The sequence below is a fragment of the Ovis canadensis genome, chromosome 13, assembly GCF_042477335.2.
Source record: "Ovis canadensis isolate MfBH-ARS-UI-01 breed Bighorn chromosome 13, ARS-UI_OviCan_v2, whole genome shotgun sequence".
In the NCBI taxonomy this organism is placed as follows: Eukaryota; Metazoa; Chordata; class Mammalia; order Artiodactyla; family Bovidae; genus Ovis; species Ovis canadensis.
Window position 1 is genome coordinate 76,330,218 of NC_091257.1, and position 16,254 is coordinate 76,346,471.

Here is a 16,254-nt window from a genome sequence, read left to right on the forward strand (position 1 = left end):
CCACTCTGTGCGACCCCATAGACGGCAGCCCACCAGGCTCCCCTGTCCCTGGGATTCTCCAGGCAAGAACACTGGAGTGGGTTGCCATTTCCTCCTCCAATGCATGAAAATGAAAAGTAAAAGTGAAGTCGCTCAGTCGTGTCTGACTCTTAGCAACGCCATGGACTGCAGCCCACCAGGCTCCTCCATCCATGGGATTTTCCAGGCAAGAGTACTGGAGTGGGATGCCATTGCCTTCTCTGAAGAGATGCATAAGCATATATAATTTTTGTAATTTAGAAAGTTTTTTTTAAAATAGAAAAAGTCTCCAATATTAAAGTACCTTGACCTAGGCCAAGGTCCACTGCAAATGCACAGGATGGAATTTCAAGTGATTTCCCTTTTCCAACTTCGAGAAGAATACAAAAGTGAAAGTTGCTCAGTTTTGTCCAACTCTTTGAGACCTCATGGACTATCCAGGCCAGAATACTGGAGTGGGTAGCCTTTCCGTACTTCAGGGGATCTTCTCAACCCAGGGATCAAACCCAGGTCTCCCACATCACAGGCAGATTCATTACCAGCTGAGCCACAAGGGAAGTGAGGAATACAAAGGCACCACTCATTTTCCTCTGTCTCTGAATTTGCCTAGTCTGGAAATTTCATATGGATGGAATTAATACAGTATTTGTCCTTTTGAGTCTGGCTTCTTTTATTTAGTATAATGTGTCTGGTTCATCTATTTTGTTGTATATATCAGTATTTTATTCCTTTTATTAAAGAATACTATGCCACTGTATGGATTTACCACATTTTATTTATCCATTCATCAGTTGACGGATGCTTGGTTGTTTCCTATAGTTCATTGCTTTTAATTACTGTGTGCTAATTTAATTGCTGTGTGCCAAGGTGTCATCCCTTATGGTTCAGATGGTAAATCCCCATGCAACTTGGGAGATCCAGGTTCGATCCCTGTGTAGGAAAGATCCCCTGAAGAAGGGAATGGCTACCCACTCCAGTATTCTTGACTGGAAAATTCTGTGGACAGAGGAGCCTAATGGGCTGCAGTCTATGGGATCTCGAAGAGTCAGTGACTAACCCACAAAGTGTCTTCATGGATCACAGCCTTGTAACTCGAAGTTATATTCCATGGTGTGCAAGGCCACCCAAGATGGGCTGACTCAATAGACATGAATTTGAGCAAACTCCGGGAGATAGTGGAGGATAGAGGAGCCTGGTGGACCACAGTCCATGGGGTTGAAAACAGTCAGACACCACTTAGCAGCTGAACAATAACAACGAGGTGTCTGTAATTCTTCCTCCAGAATGGATTCCACATCAGCCAGGAAGAGACCAGGACACCCACAGCGCTCCCTGTGTTTGGCTGAATGGGAACTGTAGGAGACAGATCCTTCTGATGACTGTCACCAATGGCGCATACTTGCAAACTTCTCCAGGGGGAGTCACTGGGTGATCACAACCACCTCGCCTTGAGGTGTCTGAGGGTTATGCCGCCACCTAGAGCCAATGACCAGCTGTTGTCTATTCTCCATGAGGCAGGCGGTCTCCACTGAGCTGAAAGGCAGGTCCAGATTTCTGGCATGGTGACCACCGGCTGGGATGGTGGAGGGAGTGACAGACATGGAATGAAGAAGATTTGGAAGGGGTACGAGTAAAAAGTTGGGTCTTTCCTTCTCACTTTTTAAATACCGAGCTTGGCTTCCTACACTTCTCCTTTGAAGACATCTTTCCTCTTCCATTATAAGAAATAATAAACTCAAAGCACACAAATAATAATACATGGATATATTCTTTTTAAAAAATTAAAGATAAATCTCCAGTTATTGTTTTTATCCATGTGTCCTGTTTAGTTCCTTCCCTCTGAAGTTCCCATTCTCTGAGTCTCAATTTCCTCAATCTAGAAAATGGAAATACAACATTACTTACATTACAGGGTTAGTGTTAGGATGAAATAAATGAGTTATGTGCAAAGTACTTCAAAGAGTGCCTGGTAAGTGCCAGGTAAGCGGTAGCTGTTATTACTTCTTCACACCTGTAGGAAAAGTGTTGCACTGTTTTGCATATTAAAAAATATATGTAATGATCAATTATACTTCAATTAAAAAAAATACTTAAGGTCCAGATTAAAAAAACATAATGGTTTCATAATGAAAAAAACAAACCCATGTTCAGCACTTTGTGTTTTAACTCAATAATGTGCTTCAAAGATACCTCCCTATCAGTCCAGATCTATTGAACTCTTTTCGAACTGATGCTTAGTGTTCCATCCTATAGACAGTTTACTGAAATAGCCCCCCTACTAATGGACAGTTAGGGGTTTTCCAATTTCTCACAACTACAATGCAACAGCCTACTAATTGATATGCCTATTTCGACTCTCGTTCCCTATCCCCTTGTTTTCAGCATAGCAGCCAAAGTTATCCCATTAGAAGTAGAGAGTAAATCAATGCTCAAAACCCTCCCAGGACTCCCACCTTATTCAGAGTAAAAGTGAATTTCCTTACTAAGGCCCACTTGATCTGCATCCTGCCTGGGAATATCTCTGGCCTCATTTCCTGAAACTCTCCTCCTTTCTGTTTGATCCAGCCACCCTGTGTGTGTGTTAGTCCCTTAATCCTGTCCGACTCTTTTCGACCCATGGACTGTAGCCTGCCAGGCTCCTCTGTCCATGGAATTCTCCAGGCAAGAATACTGGAGTGGATTGCCATTTCCTTCGCCACCAACCACTCTGACTTCCTAGCTATTTCTAAAACATTCCTTTCTGCTCCTGCCTTTGCACTGGCTATTCCTTCTGCCTAGAACACTCTTCCTTAAGATATCTGCACAACTTACTCCTTCTTCAGGTCTTCATCCAAATGTCCCTGAACTACCCCATTTATATTTCTCTTTTACATGAATAAGGCCAAAAGAGTCATGACTGAAATCGAGCCAACCAGATGTATCTGTGTTTCTTTCAGGTCTAAAATTCTACTTCGGTGATTTCAGACCTTGATGTCTCCTATTCATAAATATTGGGAACTTGAGACCCATCATACCATATTAGTGGATGCAGAAGGACTCTCTGGGGCCAGGCTTACCTCTTGTTAATTTGGGAGGACTTGGAAAGTTCTTGCACCCAGCCTTCTGGCATTGGTTCATTCATTCACTGAGAACTTTCTGCCTAGTAGGCCCTGAACACAGCACAGCTTTGATACCCCTTCTCTTCTAATATAAAACAAGCACATTTACCTTCCCTGCCCATGGCCCTGCATGTACCTGGAGGTCAGTGAACAGTCAAAGCCTAGGCAGGCCCTGTCCTCCCTTTGTCTCTGTCCAGCCCTCTGTTTCTCCTCTTCTTTTCATCCACCCTTAGGGGCCTGGTGAGCAGATAGCTTTGCATTTATCACCTATTATGAGATATCATTTATTTATTTATTTACCTTGTTTAGTGTCTGTCTTCTCCACTAGTATGTCAGCTCCCTGAAGACAGAGATTTTTGTCTGTCTTTTCACTACTACATCCCCTCACTTAGCACAGTGACTAACACATAGTAGGCGCTCAGTAAATGTTGCAGTGACCGTGTCTTCATGTGAAAGTTGATAAGTGTGTCTCTTGGAACTAAATCTAGAAATAGAAGTTCTAGGTTGCAGGGCACACATGTTTGACATTTTAAATAGATGTTGCCAAGTTGCCCTTTAAAATAGCTGAACCCATCCATTCGCCCATCTTCTGAGTTACCTTGTAAATTATTGATACCATCACACTTTTAATTTTGGTCAGTCTGATGGGTGAAAGACAATACTTCTTTGTTTCATTAGACTTAAAATTAAATTTCAGCATTACTGCTGAGACCAAGCATCTTTTCATGTCTTAATGGCCAGTTTTGTTACTTCTACAAAATGAAATACCTTCCCTCCCACTCCCACCCCCACTGAGCTTTTGTCCTCTTATCACTGATTCTTAGGAGGGGGTTTTTCTGTTGTTTGCATTTTGTTAGATGTCTCGGAAATATTTGATTTTGTTGTTGTTTTTTTTAAATAATTTTATTATTTATGGCTGTGTTGGGTCTTCATTGCTACTCTCTGGTTGTGGTGCAAGGACTTCTCGCTGTGGTGGCTTCTCTGGTTGCTAAACAGGGGCTTTAGAGCTCATGAGCTCAGTGGGGTTTAGTTGACTTGAGGCATGTGGGATCTTAGTTCCTGGACCAGGAATTGAACCTGTGTCCCATACACTGGCAGGTGGATTCTTAACCACTGGACAAGGAGGGAAGTCCCTGTTTGTTTTTCTTTTGTCAAACAGAATTTTAAAGTTTTGATTTGGTCAGTCTTTTCCTTTATGTCTTAGTTTTTTTTCTTTTACTTTAAAATTTCCTATATGATGTCAATTTTTTTTAGCTGTAAAAATTTTAATTATTTTATATCTTTAGGGTTTTAGTTCATCTGAAATTTGTTTTTATAAATAGTATTGGATAAAAATCTAACATAATATTTTCCCCAAATGAAAAGCAAATATCCCAAATCCATTATTTGTTCCATCTGATTTGAAATTCTACTCAGCATTTACTAAATTCTGATATCCATGGGTCTGTGTCTGCACTCTTAAATTCTTCTACTGATCTTTTGTTGTTGTTAAAAAAATTTCTATGCCAGTATCCTACTTTAAAAAATTGTGGAAAATTTCAAATGCATATATGTTTGAATATGTATATATATGGGCTTCCCAGGTGGTACTAGTGGTAAAGAACTCTCCCACCAATGCAGGAGACATAAGAGATGCAACTTTGACCCCTGGGTCAGGAAGATCCCCTGGAAGAAGGCATGGCAACCCACTCCAGCGTTCTTAACTTGGAAATTCCCATGGATAGAGGGGCCTGGTGGGCTATATAGTTCATTGGGTCACAAAGAATCAGGCACGAAGTGACTTAGCATGCATGCACGCATGTATATATGTATCATGAACCTGTCAGTCAGGTTTTTAAAAAGTGTTTTACTTATTTATTTGGCTGGACTAGGTCTTAGTTGGGGCAAATGGGATCTTTGATCTTCACTGCTGCATGCAGCATCTTTAGTTGTGGCATGTGGGATCTAGTTCCCTTACCAGGGATTGAACCAGGGTCCCTGCACTGGGAGCATGGAGTCCTCAGCCACTGGACCGCTAGGGAAAACCTCCTGTTACTCAGTTTTAACAGTTATCAATTTGTGGCTAACCTTGTTTCAGCTATACTCCCATCTTCCCTTCTTGGCATACTCCAGATTATTTTGAAGCAAATTCTAGAGTTATTTCATCCTCACCATTTCTATACGTATCTCTAGAAATAAGCAATATTGAAAAACAAAAACAAACCAAAAAACTCTACTCTCGCTGTATTTTGCTTGTGTTTTTTTTCTGTTTATTTTTTGAAAAAACTAGATCTTTTGTCTTTTTGTTGTCCAGTTGTCCCAACTGGATTTTGCTGATTGTATCCTCATGGAATCAATTATGATACTTTAAAAATTATAATTTTATAATATGTTAATATTTATGAGATCTGGTATGGCAATTTCCCCTATTATTTTTCAAAATTAAGATGCCAATTCTTCTATTTTTTTCTTCCATGTGAATTTTAAAGTCAATTTGGCAAATTCCATGACAAACATGTATTGGATTTTCATTAGAATTGCATTTAACTTTTAATATGGGGAATTTACAGTATTAGATCTCACCATTCATTAATAAGGTATATGAAAGTGTGAGTCACCCAGTCGTATCTGACTCTTTGCCACCCCATGGACTGTAGCCCACCAGGCTCCTCTGTCCATGGAATTCTCCAGGCAAGAGTACTGGAGTATGCAGACATTCCATTTTCCAGGGGATCTTTCCAACTCAGTGATTGAACCCAGGTCTCCTGTAATGCAGGCAGATTCTTTACAGCCTGAGTCACCAGGGACACCCAAACCTTATTTAATTATTTTTATAGTTATTCATTGCCGGAGAAGGCAATGGCACCCCACTCCAGTACTCTTGCCTGGAAAATCCCATGGACAGAGGAGCCTGGAAGGCTGCAGTCCATGGGATCGCTGGGGGTCGGACATGACTGAATGACTTCACTTTCACTTTTCACTTTCATGCATTGGAGAAGGAAATGGCAACCCACTCCAGTGTTCTTGCCTGGAGAATCCCAGGGACAGGGGAGCCTGGTGGGCTGCCGTCTCTGGGGTCGCACAGAGTCGGACAAGACTGAAATGACTTAGCATTCAACAAAGTTTCAGTTTTAAAATTTCGTGTAAAAGTTTTAGGCTTATTTGTTAAAACTTTTGTAGCTTTTTTTATTATGAACACTTATCTTTTTAAAAAATTTTATGTATTTTTATTAAGCATAATTTACATATAGTAAAATACACAAATCTTAAAGGTACAACTTAACAAATTTTACTTATTATACATCAGTGTAATCATCAGATCCAGATATGGAACATCTATATCACTCCAGAAAGTTCCTCAGATTTGTGTCCTTTTAAAGAAAAAGTTAGTTTATCCCCATTCCAAACTGAAGATTATACAAAATCCAATATATTAAAAAAACATATTTAAAAAAAAGAAATTTCTCAGGTTGAGAAGAGGATGCCCCCCCCACCAGCCCCCTTCCCTACTTGTATGGAACCCTGAGGGGTGTTGGAGGCCAAGTTTGACAATCCATTCTTTTCCACAACCCCCTCAAAACATATTTTTAAAAATATGTGTTTATATTCACATGTGTATTTTGAGGGTGCATGGAATTCTAGACCCAACCTGTCCAATAAGATATTTAAATGCAAATTAGTTAAGCTTAAATAAAATTAAATGTTCCCTTCTGCAGTTGCCTTTTCCACATTTTGAATGTTCAGTAGCCATGTGGTGTCACTGTGTTGGACCACACAGGCTAGAAGAGTTCCATTACCACAGAAAGTTCTATGGGGCAGCATTGATCCAGAGAGTTTATTAGCTTCTCAAAAGCATCCATCACCAGAAAATGTAGAGACACTAGGTCAAGTCAGTGAAATGAGCCCAAAGCTCATTGTTGTGACAGAGTCTATGGTCTGCCACGAGTAACCTTTTTGCTCCAAGAATCCAACCCTGCTGCTGCTACTGCTGCTAAGTCACTTCAGTCGTGTCCGACTCTGTGTGACCCCATAGACAGCAGCCCACCAGGCTCCCCGGTCCCTGGGATTCTCCAGGCAAGAACACTGGAGTGGGTTGCCATTTCCTTCTCCAATGCATGAAAGTGAAAAGTGAAAGGGAAGTTGCTCAGTCGTGTCTGACTCGTCGTGACCCCATGGACTGCAGCCCACCAGGTTTCTCTGCCCATGGGATTTTCCAGGCAAGAGTACTGGAGTGGGGTGCCATCGCCTTCTCCAAAAATCCAACCCTAAAAGCCATTAAAATATATCCAGACTTTATGCTTTAGTGACCATCTCCTCCCTCTTTTCCTAGAGAGAGACATCTGAATTCTAATAATATATGCCATGAGAAAGGTGCTCTTGGCGCCCCAGAGCCTCTGTGCTCAGTGTGAGGCACAGTGTGAAGTGGGAAGGCGTTGAGGTGACATTGTCCTTTGGTGTGTGGTTGTTCTAGGTGCAGGAGGCGCTCCTGGAAAACGCACCGGGCTCTTGTTGCAGACGGAGAAGGCAGACGACTTTAAGGAGAAGTAACACGCTGCAACAGAGTGGACCATCCCTCGGCATCTAGGATTCCTGGGCCACTCGGGTAACGTGGCGCCAGAATCTGCAGCAGGCATCTCAGCCTCACAGAATGCTGGGTGGAATAACAGGGGTCTGAGAAGGGGACGACAGAGGATGAGATGGCTGGATGGCATCATTAACTCGATGGAGGTGAGTTTGAGTGAACTCCGGGAGTTGGTGATGGACAGGAAGGCCTGGCGTGCTGGGATTCATGGTGTTGCAAAGAGTCGGACACGACTAAGCGACTGAACTGAACTGAACTGAACTGGGAGAATCCAGAGCCAAGACCATCCGGCTCAAACCCTTCTTGTCAAAACAAATACGTCCCGAGGCCTGAGATTTTGTCAGTGTCACTTGGTTTAGAGCAGGGGGTCTCAAACCTCAGTGGGCATCAGTATCACCTGAGGGGCTGATAGAAAACACAGATTGCTGCGCCCATTCTGACTTTCTGATTCAATAAGTCTCACATGGGACCTAAAATTTACATTTCTATCAAGTTTCCAACTATACCGATCATCTAGTTCTTTGAGAACTACTGGTTTGGAGTAATGCTTCTCAATCCCGGCTGCATATGAGAATTGCCTGGGCACTTGAAAGTGCCACAGACTAATTAAAACAAAATCCCGAGGGGCATGTGTGTGGGAGGAAGGCTGATCTTTTTGTTCTTGTTGCTGCTATTACCTCCTAAGTGATTATTGATGATAAATAGGACTAGATGTTCTTAATGCAAATCCCATCTTCTCCACTCCAAAAAAAAAAAAAAATGTGATTTTAAACAAGTTTACTCAACTTCTTTAAGCCTTTGTTTTCTCTTCTACAATATGAGGGTAATACAACCAAGGATGTTGGTGGAATTAAAGGAGAAAAGAACAATCCTCTAAAAACCTTGGCTTCAGGCACTAACATCCGGGCGTGGAGTTGGATGAAAAGTTTGAGAGACTCCACAGTTGGCAAAGAATCTAAGGGCCAGCCTCTGTTGCATTGCTGGGTGCGTGCTAAGTCGCTTCAGTCGTGTCCCACTCTTTGCGACCTATGGACGTTAGCCCGCCAGGCTCTTCTGTCCATGGGATTCTCCAGCAAGACTACTGGAGTGGGTTGCCAAGCCCTCTTCAAGAGGATCTTTCCAACCCAGAGATCGAACCCGAGTCTCTTCTGTCTCCTGCATTGGCAAGCGGATTTTTAACCACCTATCTCAAATAGTTTGTAGCGGAGCATTCTGGGCTTTGTAGTAACTTCGTTCGTCGAGTTGTTGCAACCGGCTCTCGCAGTTACACTACATTTACCAGAAGCCTTCGGGGCCGGTTGTTTGCTTGTCCCCCACCCTGACTTCCGGCGTCGCCAGGATCTAAGGGGCCAATCGGAAGGCTGGGATTGCCAGCTCCCGGCACACCGATTGGTGCGTTTGTGCAGAGTCTGCGTTCAAATTTTTCAACGGTACTGAATGAGTCCCGCGGCGGGTCTTCGCGGCGGTCGGTTGACAGCGCTGGGTTGAGGTGAGCAGTGAGGAGGGAAGAGGAGCAATTGGGGCGCCTGGCGGTCTTCACCCTAATTTCAAGCGACTGGAGTCTCCGCGTGGAGGGCGCAGCTCCTGGGACGTGTACTGCGAGGGTGCCGCCCTGACCCGCGGAGCAGGAGCGGAGCTTCCGGCCTCCCTTCCCTTCGCGACAGGATTTCCCCGTGAAGTGCGGTGGACCGGGTCTAGCAGGCTGTGTTTGCAGGTAGAGGCGGAGGCCAGCGTGGGAAACAGAAGGAGGAATTAGGGCGAAGCTGTGGGCTAAGGGTAATGACAATTATATTATTACCCAGCACACAGACAATAAGCGTTTACTGGACTCAGCACTGTGTGTTTTCTCATTTGATTTTCTTCCCAAGCCAGTGAAGTCGGTGCTAGTCTTGGCTCTCTTTTATAGGAGGGGAAATGAGGCCCGTAATCTAGATAAATTTCTAGAAATGGATGATACAGTAGCCCGCCCTCAGGACGTCTGGCGTTTGGTGGAGGAAAACAGGTGTGGCCACGAAACAACTGCACCTCATAACTATTTTGTAAAATAGAAAGGTAAAGGAAGTGAGAATATAATTGAAGGCGTGTAATGCGACTTGGAGTTGACTTTCTGTTGGGGGATTTAAAATTCATTCCGTTTTATCAGCTCTCCCCCTTTGTGTGCATCACTGGGTATTATTGCCTTTCTAATTTCCTGTCCTAAGACACGTAACAGATTGGAGTGGAAAGAAAAAGTGAGCCAGATTACAATATTGTAGGGTTGTTTTTCTCCCTGCTTTCTTCATTGCTGCTGCTGCTAAGTCGCTTCAGTCGTGTCCGGCTCTGTGCGACCCCATAGACGGCAGCCCACCAGGCTCCTCTGTCCACGGGATTCTCCAGGCAAGAATACTGGAGTGGATTGCCATTTCCTTCTCCTCTTTTCTTCATTAGTGGTTTCTTTTTCTCACAATTTTCTAGTACTTAGGTACCAAGAAATTCCAATCAGTCTTGCTTAGGACAAGATAGCATCTGAGTGCTCTACAGATTTTGCTTTAAGACCATCACTTGGAGTTTGCCCTGATTCAGCCTTACCTTGTCTTGATAATCTATGGCCTGTCTTTGAAATTGTCTCATGAGATGTCAAAATTCGAACTATTTGCTGCAAAGCTAAGGATATTTTTGTGTTGCGGCCTCAGTGTATCACACTGCCTGTCAAGCAACCCCCTAATTCAAACTTGAGTCTCTTTGGTTGATTGTTTTGGTTTTGTACTGTGGGTGTGTCAATTCATTATTAGGTTGTCACTCTTGGGATAAAAATTACTGTGACTCCCAGCTCACTTAGCTAATTGATCTTTGAGGTTATACTCTGTGCTCAGATTGGTGTAAGATACTGTGTGTGTACAGTCAAAGGGTTTCTGGTATGCTTGAGGACAAAAGTCTGATTCAGATTGACAAGTGACAATTAGAACAAGACAAGATAGCATCTGCATATTCTAGTTTTTATATAGTAAGCACATGGCAGTTTAGAGGTAAGGGAGATTGTTGAGGCTTAAAACAGGCCAAGGTAGCTTTGGGGAGCAGGGGGGACACAAACTGCTCTTGATAGAGTTCAGTTAGGAACCAGGGCAGTCTTGGTGCATGGAAACCACCCATTCAGTATCTGTTGAACTGGAAAGGCAAGAAGGTGTTATCTTAAATTGACTACAAAATTTCAGGTATGAAAAACTGAGTATATTGAAATAGGTTGATAAGTTTGTTTAAACCTTCAAGTCATTTAAATAAAATAGTTATTTTGGCCAGCCTTATGCTTAGTCTGTGCATTCTGACCTTAATAAAGTTACCTTATCCTGTAGCTGCAATTAAGCTTCAATAGGTGACGAGATGGTCCTTTATTTCTTATATAGGTACCAGGAGAGAGTCAGAGTTCTCCCATATTTCCTATGTGTGTGTGTGTTTTTTTTTTTTTTAAGCCTTTCCCTAATTCTTTTGGAATTGTTGGGAAGGAAAGAAGGAGGAGAGTTTTGTGGGGGTTTTTTCTTTTCAGAAATTTTTTATTTTAAGTCTTTAGTTTATGGCTGAATTGCATCTTCATTGCGGCACATGTGCCCTTCGTTTTGCTGTGCTCAGGCTTTCTCTAGTTGTGGTGTGCGGGTGTCTTCTCTTGAGGACCTTAAGACATGCAAGCTTCAGTAGTTGTGGCTTGTAGGCTTAGTTGCTGCATGGCATGCGGCATCCTAGGTCCCGGACCAGGGATTAAACCCATGTCCCCTGCATTGACAGACAGATTCCCAACCTCTGGACCACCAGGGAAGTCCTCAGGAGGAGAGGTTTAAATGTCCTTTGGCAAACGAATTTTCTTTGCCATGGGTAAAGGTAGGAAGCAGAATTTACTCCAGGGACATTGAACAACCCAATCAATTCTGTGAATAGATCTGTGTTTGAGAAAGTTCACCTGTCAAGGTACTTTGTGGAAAAAAGTATAGGTAACTGGAAGAGGTTCTGTTTTTGTTTGTTTGCATAAAGAAACTTGATTGGGGGAAATTAAAGGTTAGTGAGAAAGGTATAAAATTGTATGTAGGAGCAAACTTTAGAAATGTTTTTTATAAAATGCTGTTTCTACTTTTTTAAATTTAAAAAGGTAGAATTTTTTTTTTTTTTTTCATATACAGTGTGCCTACTCTTTGTCCTGATGTTTGAATAGAACACACACTATTGACCCCTTGATGTTAGTGTTCCTCAGTTGCAAGCTGTGGAGAGGTTGCTTTGAAGTGGAAGTATGTAACAAGCAAAAACACAGGGACATAGCACATATACCCTAAAAGCTTTAGGAACACTTTTACACTAACGAAACAATAATCTGTTAAGTTTGACATTTAGGGGGCATCATGCTATTTAGACCTTAGCTCTCAGAAGTACCCTGGTTTTAAGCATGGTTATCCTTGGTGTTTTATACCACCCCTTCTGTTCTCTGCTAACCTTTTTTGCTACAAAGAGCTTGAACTTGTTTCATCTTCTTTCAGATTCTGGAAAAGAAGTATTTTCTGGACTTCAGAATTTCAGGAGAGAGGTGAAAGAGTATATTGCAACTTTGAATAAAGTCTGTAGTCAAGGGTACTGACTGGATTAAACCACAGGTGAGGCTGTGTTCACAGTGTTACATTGAAAAATAAGGGGACTGCTAAAGCTTAAAAATTATTTAGATAATTTTCATTCATCTTTATAATAACATTTTGGAAGAGAATTTATTTAATATGGAAAAGAAAATAATGTCACCCACTATCCTGCTTCTCAGATAAATTATGGCTAGCATTTTGGTAGATTTCCTTCCAATTTTGGGGGGGGTTGGTAACGTATGTTTGGTTTTAAGAAATCATGCACTAATAACTTATCATTTTTTTCCACTTTGTAATTAGGCTATGAAAATTTTATCATTCATTAAAATTTTCTGTAACATAATTTTAATGGCTAATATATTATTCCATTATATGGTTCTGCTGTAGTAGTCTACCCCGTGGAATCACTGGTCAAAAAGAATGCATATTTTTAAGACTTTTTTACAAAATACCAAATTGCCTCATAGGAAAATTGTGCTGATTTACCTATCCACTGACAGTATACATCACACAGGCACAATTTTATATTTCTAAAATATTTAATATTTAGATTCACGAGTGTGCAAAAGTCAAAGTAATATAAAAAAATTTAGCATTCAAAATCTTCCAGCCCTGTCACTGTCCATCTCACCCCTTGCCACCTCATTGGTAATCACTTTTTGGGGTGTCTGCTTTCCAAACCAGACACCTTTTGAGGGATATCATTCTCTATAAGACTGAGTGAGATTTGACTAGGATTGTAACCTCCTATAGCCCCACTGTCAGCCCTTACAAAGTCTCTTAGCTACTTACTTTTAGAACATCAGAGCACTTTGGTAAAGGTAAGAGTTGTTATTTGGCCTAGAGGTAAATGGCATCTTTGATTTCTATCCAGGTTCTATTAGTTATGTAAGAGTGAATTATGGTTTATAGAGTTCTGTGGATGAATAAAAAATGTGTACTGAATTTGTAATCATTCAAAAATGAAATATGAAAGTTTGGAAGGAAAGTGATAGAAAAGTGTGTTTGCTTGAGATTTTTGGACAGTGATGAATTAGAACAAATGTCCTTGTGTCCTGTGCTGGCTTCTAAGTGCTTGGACAGTGAGAGATTGTCATTGGATTTTAAATTGACCCAATTTTGGAAGCTTCATAGATCTGTTTCTGTAAACAGATCTGATTTCAACACAGAAGTTAGCAAACAAATGTGGAAACACAAAGTCCATTAACTTCCTTCAGACTTGGTTTGTGACTTTGATTAACAATTAAAATTGCAGTCTGGACTATGTTGCCATTTGCTGTCTCTTGCTAATCCTATGTATAGGAAAAAAAGAAAAAAAGAATGGAGGTATTTTCTCCCTGGGTAAGATGAAAATAACTCAACTCTAACTTGTGGTAGTGTAACAAGATCTCTTATCCCTTGTGGAAATAGGAGAGGGTGTCCCTGGGGAAATGGCACTGCCTGGGATGGGACCATTTTAACTTAACTACACTTCTAATGAAGTCTTGACTTACTCTGTTTATTCTATTGTATTACCATTTATTTAACTCATGATTTTCCTCTAATAGAGCGGGGCAAGACACTTCACAAGTGAACTGTGAGGTACTTGAGATCGTCTATCACACCAAAGTCTTTGTTTTGCTCAGGAGCTGCTGCGCTGCTATTTCAGCCTTGCTTAGAATGCACCCTTTTCCAGCTTTCCTCCACCCTGCTCTGAACCTGCACCTATTGATTTATAGAGCTTGTCATGGCTGGTTATTTTTGGTTGGAGAGTGAAGAGAGACAGAGAGCCATGGAGGTTAATTTCAGTTGAATGTGGAAATATGTTACATTGCTTCTTTTACAATCTTTCTCAATTGCATGCTTCCCAGTATGTGTTTTCCTTTTCCATTTATTTCTTCTGCTAGAAAAAGTCAGTATTCATCTTTATTTTTTTAAATCCTGTAAGAATTTATTCAGTGAACATTTCTTACTAGATCAATAGAGTAAAAGTTTTGATAGAACATCTTTACTTAACTGTCTTTATTGATTCACTTCAAGTCTGAAAATAAGGTTTTGTTAAGCTACCCTCACATTTCTCTCTGGTGATTCTAACCTATTCTTTTTTTTTTTTTAGTATTCTATTTTTATTTTTTTTTTTTAAAATATAAATTTATTTATTTTAATTGGAGGCTAAATTACTTTACAATATTGTATTGATTTTGCCATACATTGACATGAATTCGCCACGGGTGTACATGTGTTCCCCACCCTGAACCCCTTCCCACCTCCCTCCCCATGTCATCCCTCTGGGTCATCCCAGTGCACCAGCCCCGAGCACCCTGTATCATGCATCAAACCTGGACTGGTGATTCGTTTCATGTATAATAATATACATGTTTCAGTGCCGTTCTCCCAAATCATCCCACACTCGCCCTCTCCCAGTGTCCAAAAGACTGTTCTATACATCTGTGTCTCTTTTGCAGTCTCGCCTACAGGGTTATCATTACCATCTTTCTAAATTTCATATATGAGCGTTATTATACCGTATTGGTGTTTTTCTTTCTGGCTTACTTCACTCTGCATAATAGGCTCCAGTTTCATCCACCTCAATAAAACTGATTCAAATGTATTCTTTTTAATGGCTTTTTATATGTACCACAGCTTTCTTATCCATTCATCTGCTGATGGACATCTAGGTTGCTTCCATGTCCTGGCTATTATAAACAGTGCTGCAATGAACATTGGGGTACATGTGTCTCTTTCAATTCTGGTTTGCTTGGTGTTTATGCCCAGCAGTAGGATTGCTGGGTTGTACAGCAGTTTTATTTCTAGTTTCTTAAGGAATCTCCACACTGTTCTCCATAGTGGCTGTACTAGTTTGCATTCCCACCCACAGTGTAAGAGGGTTCCCTTTTAGTATTCATCTTTAGCCTGCAGAACTCTGCATGTGTGTCTATATCTTTTATGTATCACTTCCACCAGCAAATCTTCTCTGACCCTCCATCTATAAAATGTAGCCTCCTTTTCTGCACTTCCACAGTGCTCTTTGTTTATCCCTCATTACTGCAAAGATCACCCTGTATCACAATTAACTGTGAGTTCCTTATGGGGAAGGATTATATGTATCTTTTCAGACTTTGTTTTTTGGAAACAAGAATAAGCTATGTGATATGATGGATGGCACTCAATAGGCGGTTTTAAAAGGAACCTAACTAGTTCATAATGTAGGAGAAGCCTTTCCCTCAGGTCTGTCATAGGATTATTGGTCGGGAAGAGCTATTCACACAGAATATTTAGTTTTGCAGGAGTCTGAAGCTGTGGTGGATTCAGGTAATTTTGAAATGTGAAGCCGATTCTCTTGCGGCAGCTTGATTTGTGTTGGGGAATGTGGTTGACGCATGTGCCTTTTTTTTTTTTTTCTTCAGTGAAACCTGTTGACAGAAATTCAATCTTGATTAAGGGGTGCAGGAAGGCATCCAGTTCCACCCTGCTTGGGGCTCTCATTTAAACAGTTGGCTTTGGCCTGTTTCATTTCCCACAAGGCTTTTAGTTTTTGAAGGTTTTACATCCTAATATTTGTGGGAGAGGCGCTGTAATGAAGCTAGCAGTTGCCAGTAGTTACTTTTGGTTTTGTTCATGTACTTGTGCAGTCACTGTTTATTAAGGAGAGTCAGACTTCTCAATGGATATATATTTATTTGTTCCTTTTCTTTGGTAGTGGGGTAGAGGGGTGTACTAGACTAAAAGATGACTCAAAAGAAGATTTTTTGAAAAAGAGATCATTTTAAAAATTAGTATTTTCGTTTAAAATTTTTAACCTACAAAAAAATTAGGCATATTTAGGTTTGAGCCCCCTTTGCCTTTTAACCCCTACTGATCAAATGCAGTTCTAGACTTCAGAGCACATCCCTCCTTCTGATGCTTGAGTAGTCCCTTTTACTCTGAACTATCCACTGAGAGATTCAGACAAACCTCCGTCTTGTTTACAGCAAAAATTTACATGCAAGAATACAAACTTAGGAAAAGA

The 16,254-nt window shown here is 41.1% G+C and overlaps 1 protein-coding gene across 11 annotated transcripts in view; it reads left to right on the forward strand.

Annotated features, from left to right (window-relative positions):
- The first annotated feature begins 8,653 nt into the window (after positions 1-8,653).
- The window catches only part of TPX2 (TPX2 microtubule nucleation factor), a 55,683-nt gene continuing 48,082 nt past the window's right edge, over positions 8,654-16,254 (forward strand). For 2 of the 11 annotated variants that reach the window (XM_069548277.1, XM_069548283.1), the window contains exons 1-3: positions 9,078-9,391; positions 9,584-9,729; positions 12,174-12,287. The gene's annotated coding sequence lies outside the window, so the exon portion shown is untranslated. Of the gene's footprint in view, positions 9,454-9,583; positions 9,730-12,173; positions 12,288-13,472; positions 13,608-16,254 lie in introns of those variants that run through there. The other 9 variants (XM_069548273.1, XM_069548280.1, XM_069548274.1 and 6 more) reach the window with 5 other exon arrangements.